The 24601-nt window shown below is 41.1% G+C and overlaps 1 long non-coding RNA gene across 1 annotated transcript; it reads left to right on the plus strand.

Moving 5' to 3' along the window:
* Nucleotides 1-54: 54 nt before the first annotated feature.
* On the plus strand, nt 55-22633 carry LOC122464237. Its single transcript, XR_006288179.1, has 2 exons — nt 55-128; nt 22564-22633. It is a non-coding gene; the product is annotated as an uncharacterized LOC122464237 (long non-coding RNA).
* Nucleotides 22634-24601: the final 1968 nt, after the last annotated feature.

Below are 24601 nucleotides of genomic sequence, written 5' to 3' on the forward strand. Positions count from 1 at the left end.
GAGCTACAGCTCACTTCATTGGATGCATACTGTGGAAACTGTCTTCTGCAGTTTCCACAGTATGCATCCGATGAAGTGAGCTGTAGCTCACGAAAGCTTATGCTCAAATAAATTGGTTAGTCTCTAAGGTGCCACAAGTACTCCTTTTCTTTTTGCGAATACCGACTAACACGGCTGTTACTCTGAAATGTGTCTGAATAGGATTTCATTGGCTGCCCTACCTACCAATCTATCATCTGAATGTTCCACTCATGAGATTATAAGAGGCCGTATTGTATTTATGTTTGTGTTTCAGGGGTAACCTGCAGTTAAAGCCCATTCTGATAATTGTCCTGAAGCTTCCCTCCTTTACACTGCATGATTTTTGAAGAACTCCACTGCTTTCAGTGGAGTCACATCAGTTCAAAACCAGTTTAACAGAGTGGAGAATCAAGTCCAATATAACGAATAGATTACTGCATAGGTGCAGTGGGAGTACATGAAAACCAGGGAAGGCCTTTAGGGCCTTTCCTATTCTGTAACTTACTCTTAAATTGACATTAAGGAGCATCCGAGGCATCCAGGGATGCATCTGTGACACCCTGGCACTCCAATATTCACCACTGTCATGTAATTAGGATATGTTTTGTACAAAGTATGCCTTGTGAGGTATCATTCTAAAAGTCTTGATCTGCTAGACATTAATATCTCATTGGATTCTATGTGTTATTGTCGTATGGGAAGTTATGAAGTTTAGTATGTGTGTGTTACTTGAAACATGTTGTGAGGTTGAAACCACCCACAAGCAGCCTTTCAGGCACAACAATAAAAAGGCCAAACAATGTTAATGGTTTATTGAGGAAATGCACACAAGCACAAGGATTACCCCAGGAACTGTGTAGAAACCTCTCAGAGAGCACTACCCAATGGGAACTCTTTGACCCAGGTCACAGCAAAAGAGCTTTCCAGCAAGCGGGAAGAAGATATAAAAGGGGGGAAATGACATCATGAGCGGGACCTCACTCTCCCTACAACAACACACCTGGAAACACCTGAGGAATAAAGACTGAACAGGGGGGAATTGATGGTCCCAGGCTAAAGGGATTTCTAGCCTGTGTATGAAAACCTGGGACACCCAAGCTGCAAAGCTGAGGCAGCTTGTGCCTTAAGAATCTGCCAGCCTGTTTATCAGTCATGGTGAGAATCTGCTAATTCATATCCTACCTATCTAGGATGTTCAGCACAGTTTGCGGTTTTGTTTATTATTTACTACGTAATCTGTTTTGATCTGTTTGCTATCACTTATCACTTAAAATCTATCCTTTTGTAGTTAATAAATTTATTTTATGTTTTAATCCAAATCAGTGTGTGCTTGACTAAGGTGTCTGGGGAAAAATCTCAGCTCGGTTATCACAAGTGTGCATGATCCTCTTCACATTGAGGGAGAGGCAGACCAGATGTTAAACCCATGTACTAGCCAGATTTGACCAGGACAGGACAGTACTGGTCTGGGGTCCTAGGCTGGGAGGCTGATGGTTAGAGAGCCTGCATGTGACTGCAGCTGGGTGTGTCCCTACCTGTGTGAATGCTGGTGAAAGTGCAAGTTTGGAGGGCTTTGCAACTTGTCACAGCAGCACCATGTGAGAGGGAGGCCAGGCTGGTGGGTCAGAGGGCTCAGTGGTACCCCAGTTCCAGGTGGCACCCCAGGGGGAACCCGTCACCGCATATCTCTCTCAATCTTGGATATGTAGTCCACTTTCTTTATTATTTATTATTTGTATTATGGTAACATCTAAGGGCCCTAAACAGGATTGGGATCCCATTATACTAGGCATCGTATAAACCTAGAGTAAGGGACCATATTTTCCCTGAGGCGCTTACAGTCCAAATAGACAAGACAGACAAAGGGACAATATACAAATTGAACAATATTTTATGGGGTTTTTTTTGTTTTTCAATGAGTCTATGGAAAATAGATCCTGTCAAGCTAAATTGATATATATTTTTTGATGAGATTACAAGTTTGGTTGATAAAGGTAATAGTATTGATGTAATAATATACTTAGATTTCTGCAATGCACCTGACATACTTCCACATGACATTTTCATTAAAAACTAGAAAGATATAAAATAACATGGTACACATAAAATGGATTAAAAACTGATTAGTGATACATCTCAAAATGTAATTGTAAATGGGGAATCATCATCAAATGAGTGTGTTTCTAAGGGTGTCCTACAGGGATCAGTTCTTGGCCCTGTGCTAGTTAACATTTTAAATTAATAACCTGGAAGAAAACCAAATCATCACTGATAAGGCTTGCAGATAACACAAAAATCAGAGGAGTAGAAATAATGAATAGGAAAGCTCACTGAGAGATCTGGATTGCTTGGTGAGCTGGGCTTAAATGAACAACGTGTTTTAATAGGGCTAAATGTAAATGTATACATCTAAGAACAAACAATGTAGGCCCTACTTACAGGAGGGGAATATATCCTAGAAATCAATGATTTTGAAAAAGATTTGAGGGTCAGATGGATACTCAGCTGAACATGAGCTCTGTGTGAGTGACACTGTTGCCAAAAGAGCTAATATGATCCTGAGATGCATAAACAAGGAAATCTCAAGTAGGTGTGTGACCGGGATCCTCGTGGGGACCAACTGTGGTCACTCAATTAGGGTGAACTCCAAAGAATAGGGCAGCCAAACCCCAAAAAGCTGGTGGATATTCCAATACTTAGGGCATGTCTACACTTACCTCCAGAGCAATCAATCCACTGGGGGTCGATTTATCGCGTCTAGTGAAGACGTGATAAATAGAACACCGAGCACTCTCACGTTGACTCTGGTACTCCACCGGAGCGAAAAGCATAGGCGGAGTCAACAGGGGAGCAGCAGCAGTTGACCTACCGCAGTGAAGATACCTCGGTAAGTAGCTCTAAGTACATCAACTTCAGCTACGCTATTTTTGTAGCTGAAGTTGCATAACTTAGACCGACTTAGCTTGCCCCCCCCCCCAGTGTAAACCAGGCCTTAGATTTATCAAGCCAGCATTTAACAGCTTCTTTATTACCTCACTGGTTGCTCAGAAGTCCAAACAACACAGTTCCCTTAAAGTGATCCAGCCTCAGGTCTCCATCCAGCTACCCACATCAAATATGATGATTTCTGAAAATCTTATTTCATCATAGAAAAGGTTCTACCAATCCCAAAGGATCAGACACCCTACCTCCCAGGTTAATGAATGTTTCAGATCTTACCCAAATACACACTACAGCCAATTCTTATTAACTAAACTAAAATTTATTAAAAAACAAAAGAGAGAGTATGGTTAAAAGATCAATGTACATACAGACATGAGTTCCATTCATTTAGGTACAGATTCATAACAGAGATGGTCAGCTTTGTAGTTGCAAAGAGTTCTTTCAGAAATAGTTCAGAGTTTATAGTTCAATGTCCAAATATCATATTCAGGGTGTCCCAACATAACCGGGACCTCAGTCTTGTGACTCAAACTCCCCTGATGAAGCCTAAGTAGATCTGAGATGACAGAATCAGGACCCAAGGGTTTTTTTATACAGTGTTCTAGCATCCACTTGGCCACACAGTCCTGGTTAAACAATAGGCTTTTGATGTAACCTTTTGCTTTCTAAACACCACCAGTAATTAGTTACATGAATTAACACAGGACAATTTATCCATTAGGCAGTCTATTACAAACTTCAAAGACATATAGATAATGACATTATTTTACCCAAGATTCATCCAGATGTTAATATTCCCTTTTAATCTCTGAATCAATAGTTGTAGCGACAGACAGGAACTGTCTGTTTACAGGTAGCATCAGAAATGATCACAATTAGTATTACTTCTAACAATATAGGTTTGCATTTCAAAGTTCTAGCCTATTTAGCATGAATGGCCCTAATTATAATTCGCATATCTTTCTAACCTGACTTTAAAGGTGGGCTTGGGGTCATTCAGGCTGCAAGTTGTTTAATCCTTTCTAGCCATGCATCACAAGGAGTAAAGGTTATTTTTACCTCCTCTATTTGGCATTGGTGCAACTGCTCCTAGAACACTGTGTCCAGTTCTGGTGGCCACAGTTCCAGAAGGTTGTTGATAAATTGGAGAGGGTTCATAGAAGAGCCATGATAATGATTAAAGGATTCAAAAACATGCCTTATAGTGATAGATTCAAGGAGCTCAATCTATTTATCTTAACAAAGAGCAGGTTAAGGGGTGACTTGATTAGTCTATAAATACTTAAATGGGGAACAAATATTTAATAATGGGCTGTTCAATCTAGCAGAGAAAAGTATAACATGATCCAATGTCTGGATGTTGAAGCTAGACAATTCAGACCGGAAATAGGGCATACATTTTTAACACTGAGAGTAAATTAACCTTTGGAACAATTTACCAAAGGTCATGGTGAATTCTCCATCACTGGCAAATTTTAAATCAAGATTTGAAGTTTTTCTTAAAGATATGCTATATTAATTATTTGGGGGAAGTTCTACGGTCTGTATTATACAGGAGGTCAGACTAGATTACAATGGTCCTTTCTGGATTTGAAATCTATTAATATGATGCTTTGCAAACATTGTTAATTCCACCATATTTTTTGTTTGTCGTTTAGGTTGGTTATTTGAGTGGGGGTTTGTTGGGTGGGCATTAGCTGAATGGCAGGACAAAAGGAAGGTAAAGGTAGAGGGGATATTGAAGGGAGGTTGGTAAGTGGGGAAGGAAGAAAAGAAAACAGAGCATGGAGGGCAGTGAGAGTTATGCTGAGGCGAAGAGACTGGGAATGGGGAAGGTTGGAACAAACAGCTAGTCAGTGGACAGGAAAAAATGCTGAGTGAAAAAGAACTCAGATGACATCATCCGAGACTAAAGGGCCCTGCTGCAGCTGTTTCTGTGTCTGGTCCTGCTGGCTATGTCTCTGAATCATCCCAAACTGGCTCTGCCCTGGAGTCCTCCCCCCAGAGCTCACTTGGCTGGGGTAAGGATGGGGCTGCATGGGTCCAGGAGCCCCCAGATTATGTTTGCATATGTATGTGTGAAGGGGGCATTCCTCCTCTGCATATGTCTGGGATTAGAGTGTCTAGGGGGAGGGGTAACTGACTAGGCCTTATCTTCCACATCTCCTGTAGTATGGCTGCAGGTTTGCTTCTATCTTTAGAGAAGTCTGAGCCTGCTTTTCTCTTATTGCTTACCTTCCTTTTCCTGTCCTTAATTTTTTTCCTTGTTCCCAGCCGCAGTATGTATCTTTCAAATAGTTTCTGGTTTTAGAAAACCCAGTATTCGCACTCTGCTGCAAGCTTATGTTACTCCCTTTCTCTCCAGAGATCACTCAGGTCCTCAGAGACAATGGTTACTCTGGGGACACTGCTAATTCAATGCAGAAGAGGTGGTGAGAATCAGATATAAGAAACAATTCACCTACTAATATTCAGCAAGAAAAATGGGTACAAGGAACAGGTGCCTTGATACAATATTGTTTTGGCGAATGGTGCTCACCTGCCAGCTTACATCCTCCATGAGTCATCATGATCTCCCCTCTTGTTGATCCACCACAGTGCATCATGGGAGTCCCAGGCTGTGGGGCACCATGAGAGATTGTCTGGCTCGGGAACCCCGGGTGAATCAGGCACCTGAACTACAACTCCCATGAGCACCGTGGAAGCATTTATATATCAACATTTCTGGTTGTCAGATGAAAACTTTTGGGGGTTGATTTTTCACTGACAGCTTCAAATTTTCCAAGGAGGGGGAAAAAATTCCAACAAGCTCTACAAATTACACTAATACCTGATGAGGTATCAGCAATTTCTGCTCAAAACAGGCAAATCACCTACAGTGCCTCGGAATCTGTGTCCGCTCAGCAAAGGGGCAACAATGTGTTCCACCTTCAGATCCAGCACAGGCCTCCTCACAGGAACAAGACTTCCTGGGCTTGGCGGGAAACTGGAGAAAATACAAATGCATACAAAAGAGCATCTTTGCTAACATACTTTACTTATTGTGGCTGGCCCACGCATGGCAGGTAGTGTGGGAAAGGTGCGAGGAACCTCCACTGCTATCCACAGTTCTGGTTCTTCCTCTCACAGTAACACAGGCCCTGCTCCAGCATTGCACTCCTGAGGATGCATTCCATCTCGAAGCAGAAGCAGAACCTGTAATACAGAGATACGTGTGTTAGCCCCCTGAAGCGTGCAGCAATTGGCGTACTCTCCATACCTAGAGAGGAGCGCAGGGAGGAATTATAAATGTGGTTACCAAAATAATATTTCAACATTCAGCAGTATGCAGTGGATCAGGTGTCTGACTCTGAAAAAGCTTTGTAAAAGGGAAGAAGCAGCCACTAAGGTTTCTGGGGATGGCTAGTTTACATCAGTTTCTCACTGGTACAAGCAACCTTTTCAGGTGGAATATAATAATTACCCACATAATTTTACCATAAAAATAAAGGTAAATATCTCTGCCATATCCCATATATAGTTTGATCCAACTATAAAACACTTCTAAATACAAGTGTTCATACACCAGTTTACTAGGTAAACAGGGTAATAAATACCATAGAAACAAGCAGCTGGGTGATTTCCACCATTAAATTAGCCACATTATTATAAGAGTCTAACATAAAATGTACTAAATTTGCATGACAAATTATGCCCCCCCCCATCAGCTGTTATCAACCAGTGACTGACAGCTATGTAGTCTCAACAATGGATTAAAATATCAAATAGAGAGACAGAACAGAAAAATCATGGAGGAGGTCCTCAAGGAATCCAGTTTGAAGCACTTGGAGGAGAGAAAGGTGATCAGGAACAGTCAAGATGGATTTACCAAGGGCAAGTCATGCCTGGCCAACCAGATTGCCTTCTATGATGAGATAACAGGCTCTGTGGATATGGGGAAAAGTGGTAGATGTGATATACCTTGACTTTGGGAGACTGTATCAAAAGCTTTGCTAGAGTATTCTTGCCAGCAAGTTAAAAAAGTATGGATTGGATGAATGGACTATAAGGTGGATAGAAAGCTGGCTAATTCATCAGCCTCAACAGGTAGTGATCAACAGCTTGATGTCTAGTTGGCAGCCGGTATCAAGTAGAGTCTCTCCGAAGTCAGTCCTGGGGCCAGTTTTGTTCAACATCTTCATTAATGATCTGGATGGATTGCACCCTCAGCAAGATCATTGATGACACTAAGCCGGGGGAGAGTAGATACTCTGGAGGGTAGGGATAGGGTCCAGAGTGACCTAGACAAATTGGAGGATTGGGCCAAAAGAAATCTGATAAGGTTCAACAAGGATAAGTGCAGAGTCCTGCACTTAGGACGGAAGAATCTCATGCACTGTTACAGGCTGGGGACTGATTGGCTAAGCAGCAGTTCTGCAGAAAAGGATGAGAGGATTACAGTGGATGAGAAGCTGGATGTGAGTCAGCAGTGTGTCCTTGTTGCCAAGAAGGCTAATGGCATATTGGGCTACATTAGTAGGAGCATTGCCAGCGGATTGAGAGAATTGATTATTCCCCTCTATTCAGCACTGGTGAGGCCACATCTGGAGTATTGTGTCCAGTTTTGGGGCCCCCACTAAAAAAAGGATGTGGACAAATTGAAGGTAATCCAGCGGAAGGCAACAAAAATGGTTAGGGCATGGGGCACATGACTTATGAGGAGAGGCTGAAGAAACTGGGCTTATTTAGTCTGCAGAAGAGAAGAGTGAGGGGGGATTTGATAGCAGCCTTCAACTACCTGAAGGGGGGTTCCAAAGAGGATGGAGCTCAGCTGTTCTCAGTGGTGGCAGATGACAGAACAAGAAGCAATGGTCTCAAGTTGCAACGGGGGAGGTCTAGGTTGGATATTAGGAAAAGCTATTTCACAAGGAGGGTGATGAAGCACTGGAATGGGCTACCTAGGGAGGTGGTGGAATTTCCATCCTTCGAGGTTTTTAAGGCCTGGCTTGACAAAGCCCTGGCTGGAATGATTTAGTTGGGGTTGGTGCTGCTTTGAGCAGGGGATTGGACTAGATGACCTCCTGAGGTCTCTTCCAACCCTAATCTTCTATGATTCTGTGACACAGATCAGGAAAAACACACACACAAAGTTGATCTGCACCCTTTGGTAATACACAAGTTACATTAATGGCTATACAAGGTAAAAGCTGTACTTGCTCCTACCTCATGTTTAGATAGTGGCACCTACATCATAAAACCATTTTAATGATGGAACAGTAGTTTTTATTATCATAACAAATCAAGTTGTCATATTCCTATTACATAAATCATTCACAGATCATATAAAATACAAACAACTTTTAATGATTTTCAGAGTCCTCCAAAATCTTGACAGTCACATAAACAGATTCCTGTGGAACTATTAACTTAGAAGACCAATATCTTATCTCACCCGTAGACTGTAAATGTATATTCTTGCCCTGAAGTAAATCACAAATTTTAGCAGAAGGTTGGGAGCATTCACAGTGTCAGCTAGAGCTGGGTGGGCAACCATTTTCCCATCCTGGGGGCCGGGGAGCGGATGGGGGATGGAGATTTTTAAAAGGGTTCCTATCCTGAATTGGGAGAAAAAGTCAAAATCTTGAAATTTTTTGAAAACTGATGGTCCAAAACAAGTTTGGGTCAATCAAAACGCTTCATTTCAATTTTGACCTTTTTCTTTTTTTAATTTTACTATAATTAGCTTAGATTTCAAAATATACAGTAAGTAGGCTGGCTACTCATTTTGTTGAACTAACTCATCAGTTTCTATTTGTAGTGAGTTTAGAAGGACAGACTGTTCCAATACATGAAAAACATGATTAGAGTTCTGAGAGGAGGAATTAAATCACTTGCAAATTCTGATGATATATCACAGGCTCTGCGGTTGGTATGTGTGATTACATTTCTCCTGATTGAATTAATTTGAACCTTTTAAGTTTTCATAACAGAGGGGAATCAGTTTAATCATATGATCTTCAGTGAGCCATTTGTGTTGATCATGCAAGTGAGTCACCAGCTATCTCACTTTCAAACACATCACTGTCTGATTCCAGAAATGCAGGTAAAGGGATATTTTCTGGTATCCTTTTTTCTATCTTACTGTTCTTTTGAGGGGTGGGACACTAAGTCAATAATACCATCCAAGGCTCATTCTTTTAGCCCATCCTCAGAATACAAAATATAGAATGAGATATGTTAAATTTTCTTAACTGTGAAATCCCATTGGTTGGCCAACTTCTTCAAACACTTGGAGTAAATTTATACCTAGCATAAGTATGGACAACATCACTGTCTCTGACTTTAATGGAGTTGCACCTATTTTACACCAAGTCTGAATTTGTCCCTCGGCCTCCTGGTTAAGGAGGAATGTCTGTTTCTTCTGAGGCCCTTGAGAGTGCTGCATGTCTCTTGAGCCTCCTCTGTTTGCCAGGAAGGAGTACGTGAATTGTGGTCATTTGGAAGTGAATATTCGCATCATCTTTAAATTGCTAGTCGGAGCTGTGAAGGCTTTCATTTGTTTCTTCTCATTGTTACAATTTCAGGGGATTTTTTAAAGGGGGTACAAATATGTCTAGTTCCTTATTGATGATTTTTTGCCTCTTTTTTGCTCTTCTTAGGGTCACAGTTTGTTTTCTTTTGGTTTTTGAAGTTTAGTTAACCCAATTGCATTAATATTCCTCTCAATTAGCAATGCTAGAGCTCAAGAGACAGGCAGAGGCAAATAGTGCTACGAAATCTGCATGCTTACAGTGAGATCCTCCCTTTGCTCAGTTCACTCTTATTACTGGCAGGATCTCCTTCCAAGGGACCGTAAATGGTTCCTGGATCTTCTTTCACTGTGTTGTAAGGCAGGAGAACAACACTTGACCAAGTGCAAGGGCAGTAACTGCAAGTGTAGTCAAAGGATTTCTGCTTCTTCTCTCCCTGCACCTGGGAGAACCCCTTTAAATTCACTGATTTTGACATTTATTTCTTCTTGTTGTTGCCTCTATTTGTGATATGTCAGATTTGGTTTCCCTGGTTTCCATCTGAGATGTCTAGTTCCTCCTCCATCTTGCACTTCATACTTATGTAACATTCCTGGCCTTCATTCAGAAATGGGAACATTGCCCAGCTGCTGCACTGGACTGTGTTGAATCTGCTAAGCTGTTCGGTGCTGCAGTACAAGCTCCTTAATTCTGGTGATGCTCCTGGAATCTTTGAACTAGTCAGTGCAGTGCTGCTTTGCTAGCCTTCCTTCTGTTTGTGTTTATTTTCAACCGGGGGCGGCTCTACCAATTTTGCCGCCCCAAGCAGTCACCACCGAATTGCCGCCGCCTCAGCGGCGGAGCTGCCGCCAAATTGCCGCCGTGGGACACCGACTGCCACCCCATTCTGAATGCCACCCCAAGCACCTGCTTGGAAAGCTGGTGCCTGGAGGCGGCCCTGTTTTCAACCCTCAGCAGTTATACCTGCTTCAACTCAGCCACCTTGTTAACAGCAATGACTCAAAGCTCCATCTGTTTTCATAACGTTTCCAAAATAAGACTGTTCAATTTCTCTACAAAACAATGCTGTTTATATTAGCATACAGTATTTTACTGGTGCTTTATCCAGACTTTCAAATGGGACTTCCATATCTTACTCTTTAAAGGCTATTCCACCATCTAAGTGGATCTCACTATCAGGCAGTTTTACCAAATATTCAGCCTACATTGTCCTTTATTCAATTTTTATCCTTAAATTCCTAGTAACAACCACTTTTAACTACCTAAGTTCCTTTGTCTTGTTGGCATTTACACCACTCAAATATGTGAATACTGTATGTTTATTTTGTTCCACTCCATTAGTTAGTTGTCCTTTACCCAAATTGTACATAGTTCTTTTATTCATTTCTGATACCTCAAAACCAGCTCCTAAATCAGTTCGAGAATCCCTCCGATTAATTGCCACCGATCTGCTTACCTTTTGTTGAGGTGCCCAGAACTGAATTTGGAATTATAGGTATAGCCTCACTAGAGAGGGAAAAAAGATTGTCCCACCACCATCCATCTGTAGAGGAGACATATCTAGTCCTTGGATAGTGGGTACAGTAAAAGGAAGATCCTCTGGTAGAACAGCAAATGTTTCAGGACAGTCAGTGTAAAATGACCGTGGGCTGAGTGAGGAATTATATTTTCTGATTTCCTCAGGGCAGCAAAAACCTAGAGAGAGACTTGATTAGAAGATAACATAATATCCATCTATGATAGGTAAAGCTGAATTTGTGCTACTACTGAGAACAATTGTCTGTACTATGACTGGAGGCTATCACTTAAAACAACAAGCAAATGCAGCAGGAACTCTTCTAGCTGGAATTTTCCAGAGCACACAGTAAACAGGATGCTGGTCAGAGTGACAGAGGGTGCACATGTTTCTATTGCCTGTGTATGTGATGGGCTGACAAGGCAGTGTTGGGATCCATATCCAGATTAGGCTGGGGGCTGGGTTCAATCTGACAGCACTGAAATCTGGTGAGCTCTTCTCACTAGTCTTCATCTTAAAAAGGAGGAAAGCTTTAATAATCCTTCTTCTTGCCAGATTTCTACCACATCTGAACTGCACCCAGAAAATTGGCCCACTTTGATTTTTGGATCTAATCTGGAACAAAACCACAGTGGTTTGTCTAAAGAAAAGGAGGATTTGTGGCACCTTAGGGACTAACAAATTTATCTGAGCATAAGCTTTTGTGAGCTACAGCTGTACTGTGCCACAAGTACTCCTTTTCTTTTTGCGGATACAGACTAACACAGCTACTACTCTGAAACCAGTGGTTTGTCTGGATCTGTGAATTCAAATCTGAGCTCCCTTGAAATTCAGGTTTAGGTTTGAGGCTATAGTTCATGAGTGGCTGGTGTTCAACCCATGTGTGATCCATTCAGCTGTCTGCTGGTCTCCTTCACTTACTTTGCATTCTTTCAAGGTACTGGCTGAAGGGGGATGGGGCTAGTCTTTTTACATCCTTCCAATAGATGCCATGGTTTAAACTGGTAGCAATTTCTCAGGAATAACATCCTGCACAGCCAATGCTGCCATGTTATTCCACATTGGATGTAGTTCTTCCTTGCACTCTGTTCATTCCTGGAGACTGTACTATAGGATGTGATAGTGGTCATCTTGAAAGCTCTCACCAGTTCATAAACATTTCAACATAACACTTGAATTCCTCACAGGAATTTGACCAGCCCCGTAGCTGGAAGGCAATGGAGGTCTGATGAAACAATTTAGTTCAACATGACTTACAAGCTACTTATTAATTTTTAAATAGTGACTCTTTCTATTAAATTTTCTTTAATTTTTTTTTCTGAAAAAAATTATACACTGGATGCAGACATAACATTTGTTTTAGTACCCAAAATTAGGTTTGAGGTAACCTTTTCAAATGCATCAAAGTGATTTAGGAGCCTAAGTCCTATTATAGAAGTGACTTAGGCATTTCAGGAACAGATTTTCAAAAGTATTTAGGTGTCTAAAGATGTAGAGAAGCACCTAATGGGATTTTCAAAAGTGGCTAAACAGGCCCATATTAACTCAAGTGTTAGAATTATTAATATTAATATGAGTCCACCAGACACTAATTTAACCATAAATTCCTATATTTAGTCCACAGGCCAAATGGTATTTTATACAATTGCTCTAAACATGCCCGATAGCCTAAAAATAAGCTCTCACTACACCCAATATAATAATGAAGTATTCATAAGCATGTGATCAATATACTTACAAATAGGCCAGACCTAGGGAAAACCATCTTATCCTGGTGTGCTCCAGCATGATCAGGTAGGGTCTGACAAAGAACCCTCAGATTCATAACTCTTTTTATACCTTTAACAAACAAATTGTGTCATTGCCAATTACTGACTTCAGCTAAAAAACAATTTGAGACAATTCAGCCTTACTTAATCCAGATAAGATTTACAACCTCCTTTTCCCTCAAGGCCTCTTCTCTGTATGACCAGCAGTTTTTCCATTACACCTGGGTTTATTTAGGCTTTACTTTTAAGATAACACTGGTATATGGGGTGAGCTGGCTCGTGTTGTCTCCTTTTAAGACAGATTGGTTTTGTCTTATTTCAAACCATCTGCAGTCACCCCTATTGGTCAGACGTCTCCTTGTTAGAAACTTCCCCTTATTTCAATAAGAAAAGGAGTACTTGTGGCACCTTAGAGACTAACCAATTTATTTGAGCATAAGCTTTCGTGAGCTACAGCTCACTTCATCAGATGCATACTGTGGAAAGTGTAGAAGATCTTTTTATATACACACAAAGCATGAAAAAATATCTCCTCCCACCCCACTCTCCTGCTGGTAATAGCTTATCTAAAGTGATCACTCTCCTTACAATGTGTATGATAATCAAGTTGGGCCATTTCCAGCACAAATCCAGGTTTTCTCGCCCCCTCCCTCCCCCCCAACACACACACACAAACCCACTCTCCTGCTGGTAATAGCTTATCTAAAGTGACCACTCTCCTTACAATGTGTATGATAATCAAGGCTAACACGGCTGTTACTCTGAAACCTGTCCTTATTTCAATAGTTATTCTTTGAACCAGGTGTCATGGAGACACCGGGCGATGCTCTGGAACTACTCCTTATGAAGCCAGTCAGGACTCTGGGGGAGCATGCCCTCTCGCTCTGAGCATACTGTCACCAGGGCAAGAAGCTTACACAGCTTCAACCTTCCTGGGTCTGACCTCTGAGCATTCAACATCCCCTTCCATACTGTGCACTTCCTGCAGTGAGTCCAGCCGGGCGGGGCTCCTGGGGAAGCCAGAGGGCCCTGCACCCCAACTCCACAGTCAGATGTGACTCTCAGACAGCTGGTAAAACAGAAGGTTTATTAGTTGACAGGAACACAACATAGGACAGAACTTGTTAGCACAGAAATCAGTGACTTTCAGCCAAGTCCATCTTGGGGAGTCCTGGGCCAGAAGCCCTGGACTCACCCTCTTCCAGTCCCTCCCAAGCAGACTCCCAGCTTCCAGCAACCCGACCTCTGACATTCCCCCACACACATACGTACATACATACACGCCCCGTTGCTGCTCCTCCTTGTCTTTGTCTCGCTTCCTGGGCAAAGAGTCACCTGGTTGCATCCCCCTCCTCGGTCTCGGGTTACGAAGGGCACTGGTTATAGCATACATGCAGACAACTGGAGCAGCCTCACCTGCCCTAGAGGTCTCAGCCAAAGTCACACACCCCTATTCCTACCACCAAGGTATTGGTGCAGCACAAAGGGAAACTGAGGCACATACAAAATTCATGCAAAACAGTAAAACTCACATAGGCTCAACAGTAAGACTTATATACAACATAACAAGGGAAAATCCCCACTTCATCACACCAGGCATCCTCCCTACTTCATTCCTTCTGGCCTTATAACTCATTATTTTGAAGACTTTCCTTCTACTTGCTAGCCAGGGCCTTTCTTTACAACACACATATTTCCTTAACCAAATTAAAGCTAATCTTAATTCTTTAATTTCATATTTATCCTACACCATCTGCACTCTGTGCACTTGCAGAGAGCCCCTGTCTTGGGCCAGGGAGGCAGTGATGGGGGAAAAACAAAATAAATCTGATTGATGCTGTGACTCCATGTGCCAAGTTGTAACACACTACTCCTGCATCATGGTGGAAGGGCAGCAAGGCCAAACCTGAGAGGCCCAGGGCCATGTGAGTGTACAGGGAGCGGAGCTGGGCATCTGGGAGCAGCAGGAGCCTCCCTGGCCCTGGACAGGAACAGACTGCTGAGAAGGGTAGGTCACTTTGAGAGGCCAGGAAAGTCCCAGTGGCAGTGGATCAGGGGCTGGGGATGAGTTGGTGGGCTGTGGGGTGAGTGGTGGGCATCTGTGGATTTTGTGGTTGGGGGGAAGTGGGAGATGCTGGGGGTGAGTTACAGGGTCTGTGGAAGAGAATTGGGGCTGTGGCTGGTGGGGCTGAGGTGTTGGGGGCTGCGGTGAGTGGGATGTATGTCAGGGCTGCTGGTGTGAGGAGGGGGTGTAAGGATAGGTGGGGGCATGTGGAGGGTTTTTGGGGTAAATGTGGGGTGGGGAAGGCATTTGAGGGTCTCTGTGTAGGGTAGGGCTTGGGGCAGGGGCTCTTTGCTAGTTTATGGAAGGTTGTGGTTAGGGGATCAATTTCCGCACTGCGCAGGGCCCCAAAATTCTTTAATTTAGGCCTGTGCCTATGCAGGGTAGGTGGCACACCTCCACTGATTTCAACGGAGAGAGGTGGGTGAGGGAATATCTTTTACTGGACCACTAAGAAGTTGGTCCAATAAAAGATATTACCTCACCCACCCTCTCTCGCTAATATCCTGGGACCAACACAGCTTCAACAACACCTCAGACAACATTGATTTCAATGGGAGTTAGGTGCCTAACCTGGTTAGGTGTTTTTAAAAATCTCAGTAGGTGCCTGTCTGTATATTTAGCCATCTAAATATCTTTAAAATCTGGCCCTTGGGGTCTAAATCCCATTGACTTTTACTGAGATCTAGGTTTCTAAGTACCGAAGTCACTTTGGAAATGGGACTTGGGTTCCTAAATCACTAAGGCACCTTTACAAATTTTACATGTATAATTTGAAATGTTACACTAACTAATGTTAATGCACAAATATATAAGGTGTGAGTAACTTAAAACAGTTAACAGCAATAAATTAGGAATGATTGAAATTCTGGTCCCACTGAAGTCATTAGGGCCAAACTCTTCTTGGCTTCAGCGGGGCCAGGTTTTCACACAAGATGTATATATTTTTCATTTTCTTTCGGTGTGATTGTGATTTATAACAAGATTAGCTGGATGCCTTTAGATACTACTCGTATCTCAGTTTGAGTCTGAATAATGCAAACATCTGCGTATGGCAGGATAAAATTAGATGAAGTTTTTTTTTGATATTATAAATCTCTTGTTTTCTAGATGCACTATTGTATAAACGGTGGCTGATGTGAAAGAAATAAAAATTAGCTGAAATAAAGTCTGAGTCTTATTGGGTGAACGCAACATTCTTTTGTGCAAAGCTCTTGAGCGAAGAAAAAATGACAGTGTGATGTATGGATTTTGTCAAGCATGAAAAGGCTTTTACACCTTTTTCGTTTCCTCCTTTGTTCTATTATCTTGCAAAATTACCTTTTATACAGATTTTGGAATACTGACTACATACTGAAAATTCATGGTACATGTGCCATTTGACTCATTATAAATCATTTTAAATTAGACAGCATTTGGGATGGATTAAAGAAAGGAGGGTGGAGAAAGCAGGGAGGTTGGAAAGAAAAAGGCTATAGCAATCCAGGCAAGAAAATGCCAAAGCAGATACTAGGGTTTTAGCAAAGAGGATAAAGAGGAAGTGGAAGCTGTTAGCGAAGTTATAGCCAGTGGTTAAAGTGGATCAAAATGGGAAAAGAGCTCACCAGTTCTGGTGGCTGTTGCAATAGGTCCTGAAGCCATGTGGTGACATGACCTAGATTTACCTTGGGGTAATGAGCAGAGATTGAAGACAAGGAGATAAATGTATATCTCAGAGAAATTCCTTTCCCCAAGGAGAATCCTAGCTACCCAAGCAGAAGTATAAATATACTGAAGGCAATAGGAGCTGCTAAGTGATCAGCAATTTTGATTTTGGTACCTAAGTATAAACTTTAGAAAATATTGGCCTGAGTGACAAGAATTTGTTAACTTCTTGATTGAATCCTAAAGTACATTCTTTATAGAAATGGGCTTTAAAGTCTCATTTCTCTTTCCAACGATGGCAAAAATTCTACAGGCTAATTGTCATCAGCATTTGTACCTGCAGCCTCAGGATGTGAATTCTAAGATTTTCCATTGCCTGTACCTTTCAGAAATGCCATTTTGCACCCACTTTGTGCTCACTCTTCACAGGTGTAAAAGGCTCCTCAAAGTACAAGGTGTCAAGGTTCCTTCCGCACTCTGAACTCTAGGGTACAGATGTGGGGACCTGCATGAAAGACCCCCTAAGCTTATTCTTACCAGCTTAGGTTAAAAACTTCCTCAAGGTACAAACTTTGTCTTGTCCTTGAACCCTATGCTGCCACCACCAAGCATGTTAAACAAAGAACAGGGAAAGAGCCCACTTGGAGACGTCTTCCCTCCAGAAATATCCCCCCAAGCCCTGCAGCCCTTTTCCTGGGGAAGGCTTGATAAAAATCCTCACCAATTTCTACAGGTGAACACAGACCCAAACCCTTGTATCTTAAGAACAATGAAAAAGCAATCAGAATCTTAAAAGAAGAATTTTAATTAAAGAAAAAGTAAAAGAATCACCTCTGTAAAAATCAGGATGGTAAATACCTTACAGGGTAATCAGATTCAAAACATAGAGAATCCCTCTAGGCAAAACCTTAAGTTACAAAAAGACACAAAATCGGGAATATACATTCCATTCAGCACAGCTATTTTACCAGCCATTAAACAAAAGAAATCTAACACATTTCTAACTAGATTACTTACTAACTTTTTACAGGAGTTGTGAGCTACATTCCTGATCTGTTCTCGGCAAAAGCATTACACACACACACACAGACCCTTTGTTCCCACCCCCTGCCCCGCTCCAGCTTTGAAAGTATCTTGTCTCCTCATTGGTCATTTTGGTCAGGTGCCAGCAAGGTTATCTTAGCTTCTTAACCCTTTACAGGTGAAAGGGTTTTGCCTCTGGCCAGGAGGGATTTTATAGCACTGTGGACAGAAAGGTGGTTACCCTTCCCTTTATATTTGACACAAGGCAATGGAGAATCAGGACCAAGGTGTTTCTCTGATATCTTGGTCAGATTTTTGGATCAGTTTTTCTTTCGATGGTGTCTCATTAGCACCATTCATAGGTGTTGCAGTTGTCATGAAATCACTGTATTGACATATTCAAGTGATGGAAGACGGCATGATATTTTTATCAAAACTGATTTTTTTGTTTTTCTTTACACAGTATTATTCCTTCTGAACTATGAGTCTTGAATAGTCCTTAATTGCTGAGTAAGCTAGAGTTGATTAGTCTTCCCATTAGTAGCTGAATTGGTGACATTTTATTATCCACTGATGCTCTGTAGCATACCAGAAGACTTTGCTTATATATACACATCACTCCTACAGCCTGATCACTTTAATAATATTCTTGGTGCTGATCTCTAGCCTAATCTACTTGATGAAGGATAATTAGCCCTGGAACATTGTCTGTTTAAAATCTCAGTCAGTTGCAAATACTATGCTGGAAGTTCATGACCTCAGAAGCTTATCTTCGGCATTTTTCAGTTACCAAATAGCCCTTCTGGATCTACTTTAGCATCTCCAAAAAGAAAAGTGCTGGCATACTTTAGAGTTTTCTGCCTTGCGGAGATCCTCTGGTATTTTATTGTTCTTTTCTGCAAAGTAGGCTGAGCGCTGTCTGGTACTCATTCTTTATAAAGAATTAGAGGATGAGACTATAATTGATGCCAGTCAAGATGGTTTCACAGAAAACAGTTCTTGTCAAATAAACCTGATTTCATGTTTTGATACAAGGTCAATTAAAGATAACTGCATAGATATAATATACTTAAACTTTTGTAAGGCATTTGACTTAGTACCACACAATACTCTGATTAAAATATTAGCACTATACAGTATCAATAAAGCACTTTCAGTTGATTCATAACTGGCTAGCTGACATTTCAAAGCCTGGTTGTCGATGGGGAATCATCACTAAGTGAGGATGTTTCTGCTGAGGTTCTGTGCTGTCTAGTTGGTACTAGACTCGACTATTCAGTATTTTTCTCAAATGTTTGGAAGCAAATATAGAAAGAACAGTTGATAAGATTTATGGATAACCTAAAGATTGGCAGAGTGGTAAATAATGATGAGGACTGAGCAATTTTACAGAGCAATCTGGATCTCTGGGTAAATTGGGGTGTTTAAATACAGCTAAATGCAAAATCATACATCTGGAAACAAAGAATGTAGGTCATGCCAACAGAATGGAGGACTGTATCCTGAAAAGCAGTGACTCTGTATGATACTGTGTTAAAAGGACTAATGCAATCCTTGGATGTATAAACAGGGAAATTGTGAGTAACAGTAGGTAGGTGATTTTACCTCTATATACGACAATGGTGAGTCGGATAGTGGAATACTGTGTATAAGTCTGCTGTCCACATTTTTAAAGGGATGTTGAAAAATTGGGGAGGAGGCATAAAAGAGACTCAAATAATTCAAGAACTAGAGAAAATGGCTTACAGAGAGACTGGGGGAGCTCAATCTGTTTAGTTTATCAGAAAGGAGATTGAGAGATGACTTGATTACAATGTATAAGTACCTTCACAGGGAGAAAATAGCATATACTGAAGAGCTCTTTAGTCTGTGGAAAAAGACATAACTTCCAGCCATTGCTTCTTCTTAAAGCCAGACAACTTTAAATTAGAAATAAAAGAACAAGCTTTTAACAGTGAGAGTGATTAACCATTAGAACAAACTATCAAGGGAAGGAGTGGATTCTCCATCTCCTGAAGTCTTCAAATCAAGACTTGATGTCTTTCTGAAAGATATGGTTGAGTCAAACCCAAATTTGATGAAATTCTATGTCCTGTGTTTTATATAGGGGATCAGACTGAATGAGCTAATGATCTCTTCTGGCCTTAAACTCGCTGAATCCATACAGAATAGCTATGCCAGATATGACTTTGTACCTGTGACTGCAGAAGAAAGAAGGCTCACCTGACATCCTCTACTGTGGTAGTACAGTCCTGCAGGAAGTCTTTGTACTGCTGGTAAATAAATTTGGAGCATTAATTTGTTCCTTAGGTTTACAGATATGGCCAGATGGACTTTACTAAGCGAAGAAGGGAGTTCCAGTCCACTCTATTACTGGAACTGCTGCCTGGGGTCCTGAAACCAGGGATTAGAGGCAGAGCTTCTGTCCTAGTACCGTGCTGTTTTTCAGTGGACACTTCTCCTTACCCTTGATATCAGTATCTCCTTGTCACACTTTTCCTTTATTTAGGGTAATTTTAGAAAAGGGAACATTGCTGCCAAGAGGATAGGTGTGTTTTCTCTCTCTCTCTCTGTGTACATACATGTGTGTATTTATTGACTCACTTGAGTTATGCCATATTTGTCTCATTCCTGGAAGAGATGAGTCCCTTCAGCATGAGCAATCTATATGGCTTGAGTAGGATCAACATTATTCCCTTGGGGGGAGGGCTTATGTTATTAACAAACAAATGGTCTGTAAGACAACTTAACACACCTCCCCTCCAGTCTGAGACTTCACTCTGGGCTTGGTTGCTCATAGGGCTTTCAGCTCAAGGCTGCTCAGTTCACTTCCTAGGTCTCTCAGATCCAATATCCTACTGTCAGGTCAACCCACGTAGGAGCTCTGCTTACCCCTTTTAATTCCCTCAGGCTGAAAGGGCCTCTTTTTGGACTTGATATTATGACAGATGTTGAAGGGAAGGGCTGGGTGGAGTGTAGCAGGACAGGGCTGACTTCAGCTTCTGTCTGCAGGACAGACCATCAACTCCTTCTTGTCCTGATTCAGTGTGGGGACTGACCGCCCCCTCACATTCAATTTGTGTGACAAAGCTTTTGCTAGAGTCCTTTCCAAACATATTTTTAAATGCTTATTTGAAGCACTTTCTTTGCTTGTGTGACTGGAAACTGGTGCATATCTCAGTCTCAGGAAGGAAACTATTTATTGTAATTGTTCATGAATCATGATCTGAAAATCAAGTTGATTTTATTTTAGAGCACTAATTTGTTCCAAATATACTTATGAGTTATTCATACTTAAGTTTTTGCATAATGGAGGCCACTGTGGTAAAAAAAAACTCTAGAAAATTTCATGACACCCAACTTCCTATGAAATCACCATCACAACAGGAGGTAAATAAAGTGTGTGCGTATGTATCTATATAAGTAGGTGTCACGATAAGGATGGAGGTAAATCATGTGTATGAGAGGGCCTCAATTATTAGATTAGGTTTTCCAAATAGGATGAAAATATGATGATTTATATTTTCATTGATAGTCATGCAGCAGAGTTTTTTGTGTGAAAAACATGCCATTTTTCTATTTATAAAAATGTAGGGGCCTAGAATACAGCAGAAGACAAAAATCCAGTCACTAATCAGGCAAGCTCTTTGACACAAGAGGACGTTATAGAAAGTGAAGCAACACTGAGCACTCTATTGCTGCAAAGGCTAATCATGGGAGCTTTACAAGAAGTCTTGCTGTGGGCAAGACTGTCAGTAAATCAATTGCACAATATAGAAGAAAGTACAACACACATTTCTAAAATCTATTGGCTTTCTGACCTTGTTAGTGTGTAATTCTCATATTATATTGGTACCCTAGGAGACAGCTGCAGACTGTAGTCATTACAATTTGTTCTTTCTGATAAGTCAAATGGATTAATATACTGGGCACAGTAATTACATTATATCTAGAATTCCCTTGGAATTCCAATACAAATATTTTTCTACTTCCTGTCCTTAACTGTTATGCAGTTTTGCCGAGTCATTTCCAACAGCATTATCAGTTTGTAGTTCACTGATGTGTGTATGTGTCATATATGAGAGAGCAAGCGAAGAGATGGTCGTGATTTTTTGTTCAAAACTTCTTGTCAATTAAAATTGGCCTTTTATGAAAGCCAAATACTTTCCAGGAAAGCCTTGTAAAAAATGTTTTCCACTTTTTCTCAAAACAGAAAGTTTTGAAATTTCATAAATGTTTGGATTTTAATTTTATGTTTCCCTTCTCCCCTTATTCCTTTTTGACACTGATTGCAATAGAATGAAGTTTGTTTGTTTTTGTTTTGATTTTACACTTTCATTTTTCCGTCTGCCTGCCTTTCTTCCTATGCCTTTTCAAACTTTCTCAACTTTGATAAAGCTTCAGAATAGCAAGAGGAAAAATGAAAATCTGTTATATTGACATTCTAATTTTCAAACCTGCCTCAACTTTGCACACAAAATAACAATGTTTTATTTATCCTTTTGCCACTTACAAGCTTCCTCAACTTTGAAAAAGTTAGTTACAGTGTAGAAAAAGGAAACCAACCATCCAACCCTCGACATTCATCTTCTTGCATGTGGCAAAGGGAAAGGGGGGGGAGAATCAAATCCAAACTTTAAAAATGTTTCAATGTTCAAAACTGAAACAAATTTCAGTTCAAAATAAAAGTGATTTTGTTTTGAAATTTTCTGTTGAATTTTTAAAAAAATGTATCAAAAAAGTTTTCCCATGAAAAATTTAATTTTCAATAAAATCCAACTTTTGGGCAGGAAAACGTTTTGGCCAAAAAATGTCAACCAGTTCTCTAGACTGTTCTTGTATCAGATAATTTCACGCACAATGCCCCAAAAGAAATGAGAATTCCACAACCTTGAGACACTTCATTTTCCCCTCATGGTCTCAGCCAGATAGGGCATGAACAGAGAGATGTCCTCTCTTATTAAGGAGTACTTGTGGCACCTTAGAGACTAACAAATTTATTTGAGCATAAGCTTTCGTGAGCTACAGCTGTAGCTCACGAAAGCTTATGCTCAAATAAATTTGTTAGTCTCTAAGGTGCCACAAGTACTCCTTTTCTTTTTGCGAATACAGACTAACATGGCTGCTAATCTGAAACCTCTCTTATTAAGGTGTACTGCCAAGGGCCATGGCTGATAAGGGAAGAGCAAAAAAGAACAAGGAGACGTCAGTTTGTGGGCTTGCGGGTAACACATAGCCTTTGGGGAAAATTGCAGAGAGGAGCCAGCCAGAGACGTTAGCTGGTAAGAGCACAAACAGCCAAAGGCATAACTTCTGGACATTTAAAGAACTTTCTACAGTTCTGACTGGACTTTCTCAGCCTTGTGCTGATGGGCTGTTTGCTCCATCCCCATACCCCAGTCTCTTCACTCCACTCCTGCCTCTCTTTTCTTTTGCCTTGTCCATTCTCCCATTTTTATTTAGCTTATCCCCTCAACTAAAACGAATTGTGGAACTAACATGATGTTTGCTGCTACTACTTTGTTTGTCCTGCTTTGTACCACACCCTGTGTCTTCTCATCTCTTTAGTTTGTAAGCTCTTCACAACAGAGAGGGTCTGCTACCCTGTGTTTGTACAGTGCCTAAAACAATGGAGCCCTGTCCTTGGTTGGCAACACCATAGGAACCAATGATAAATAATAATCAGCTTTCCCTCCATTGCATTAGAAGGATGATGTGATAAGTTGGTTTGCTCATGAAAGTGTTGAAATCCTACCCTAAGAAGGATAACCACCACCTGCAAGGCCATGGTGCCAGATGAACTTGTGAGTATAGGCACAAGAAAGCCACAATTACAGATGTCTTGTCCCCCAAGTCATCTCCTTCCCCTGCTTCTACTGCAAAGACCACCATGGGATAGAGCACATTGACATTAAAAAATAACAAACCTAGGTTAATGTGGCTCTGGGTTCTATCGGAAGCACTAAATTCCAGAGAATATCAGATAAAAGGTTTGGATTTTGGCCCATTGACAGTAATAAAGGTATAAAAAATGGGCACCACTTGCTAATTTATATCCACCTAAATGTAGAAAAGAATTTCAAAGGCTTTGTCAACAGAAGCTGTTGAATTGAAAATTTTGTTCTCCGGTTCGCACCCAGGCATATACACCATTGACTTCAATGGGAGCTGCCCAAGTAAATCTGAAGGTAGAATTTGTCCCTACATTTTTGGTAGATGTCTTGTCAATTAGACTGATGTGGCTTGAATACATCCTGCACATCCTCTTTCATCTGGGAGTTGTTACCTCATAAGAGTGGGATTTGGAATTTGTGTTATGCTTATAAGAAGCACAAGGGATCTTTTTCACGGAAAAAGGCAATATGCTGCATTTATTGAGAATACAGCAGTTAGCATATGCTTTTCAGTTATACACACACACACACACACTCCTGCCAGTTGATGTTTATAGTTACCAGTCCAGAGTCTGGATCAATCTAGTGGCCAGCCAGATTGGTCCCAGAGGGGAGCCGGGCTCTGTCAGTCGCGATCCCATGCTCCTGGAATTGTGGCAAGATGAACCCAAAGTCCCATGGCCAAGCACCCTGTTCTTCTAGTCTTTTTTCTCTATTGAAGTCTATGGATTTCGCTGTGTCAGTTTGTGACCATTTATTCCTTAATTGGTGTTATATTTTGATGTTAACATTCCAAAACACCTCTAAGAGGGTCATCTTGTCCTGGTTTCAGTTTAATCAATTGTTCTGCCTTTAGGGGTGCCAGCCTCCACCTCAGGATCGTCAATCTGCCCTTCCTTCATTATGGATGCACGTTGATGGTTCTCTGATGTCATTAAGTCTCTTCACTCCTTCTTCCTTGACCATCTGACTGTAACAATGGCCTTCACACCTTATCTTTTCTGATGCATACATTCCTCATTCACACAAACAGTCTTTTACAGAGACCTTCAAAGGTATACAGCAGTTTTTATGTTGAGCAAGAAAGGCATTGTAAATTAAACCTTACTAAATCGTGTAATCAAAACAGTTCACATTGTGGCCAGGGCCTTCAACATTCATTTAATCTCATGAACATAGACACAATACAAGATCCTATCTCTTACTTACTAAACTTTAAA

The sequence above is a fragment of the Chelonia mydas genome, chromosome 2 (genome assembly GCF_015237465.2).
Source record: "Chelonia mydas isolate rCheMyd1 chromosome 2, rCheMyd1.pri.v2, whole genome shotgun sequence".
Taxonomy (NCBI): Eukaryota; Metazoa; Chordata; order Testudines; family Cheloniidae; genus Chelonia; species Chelonia mydas.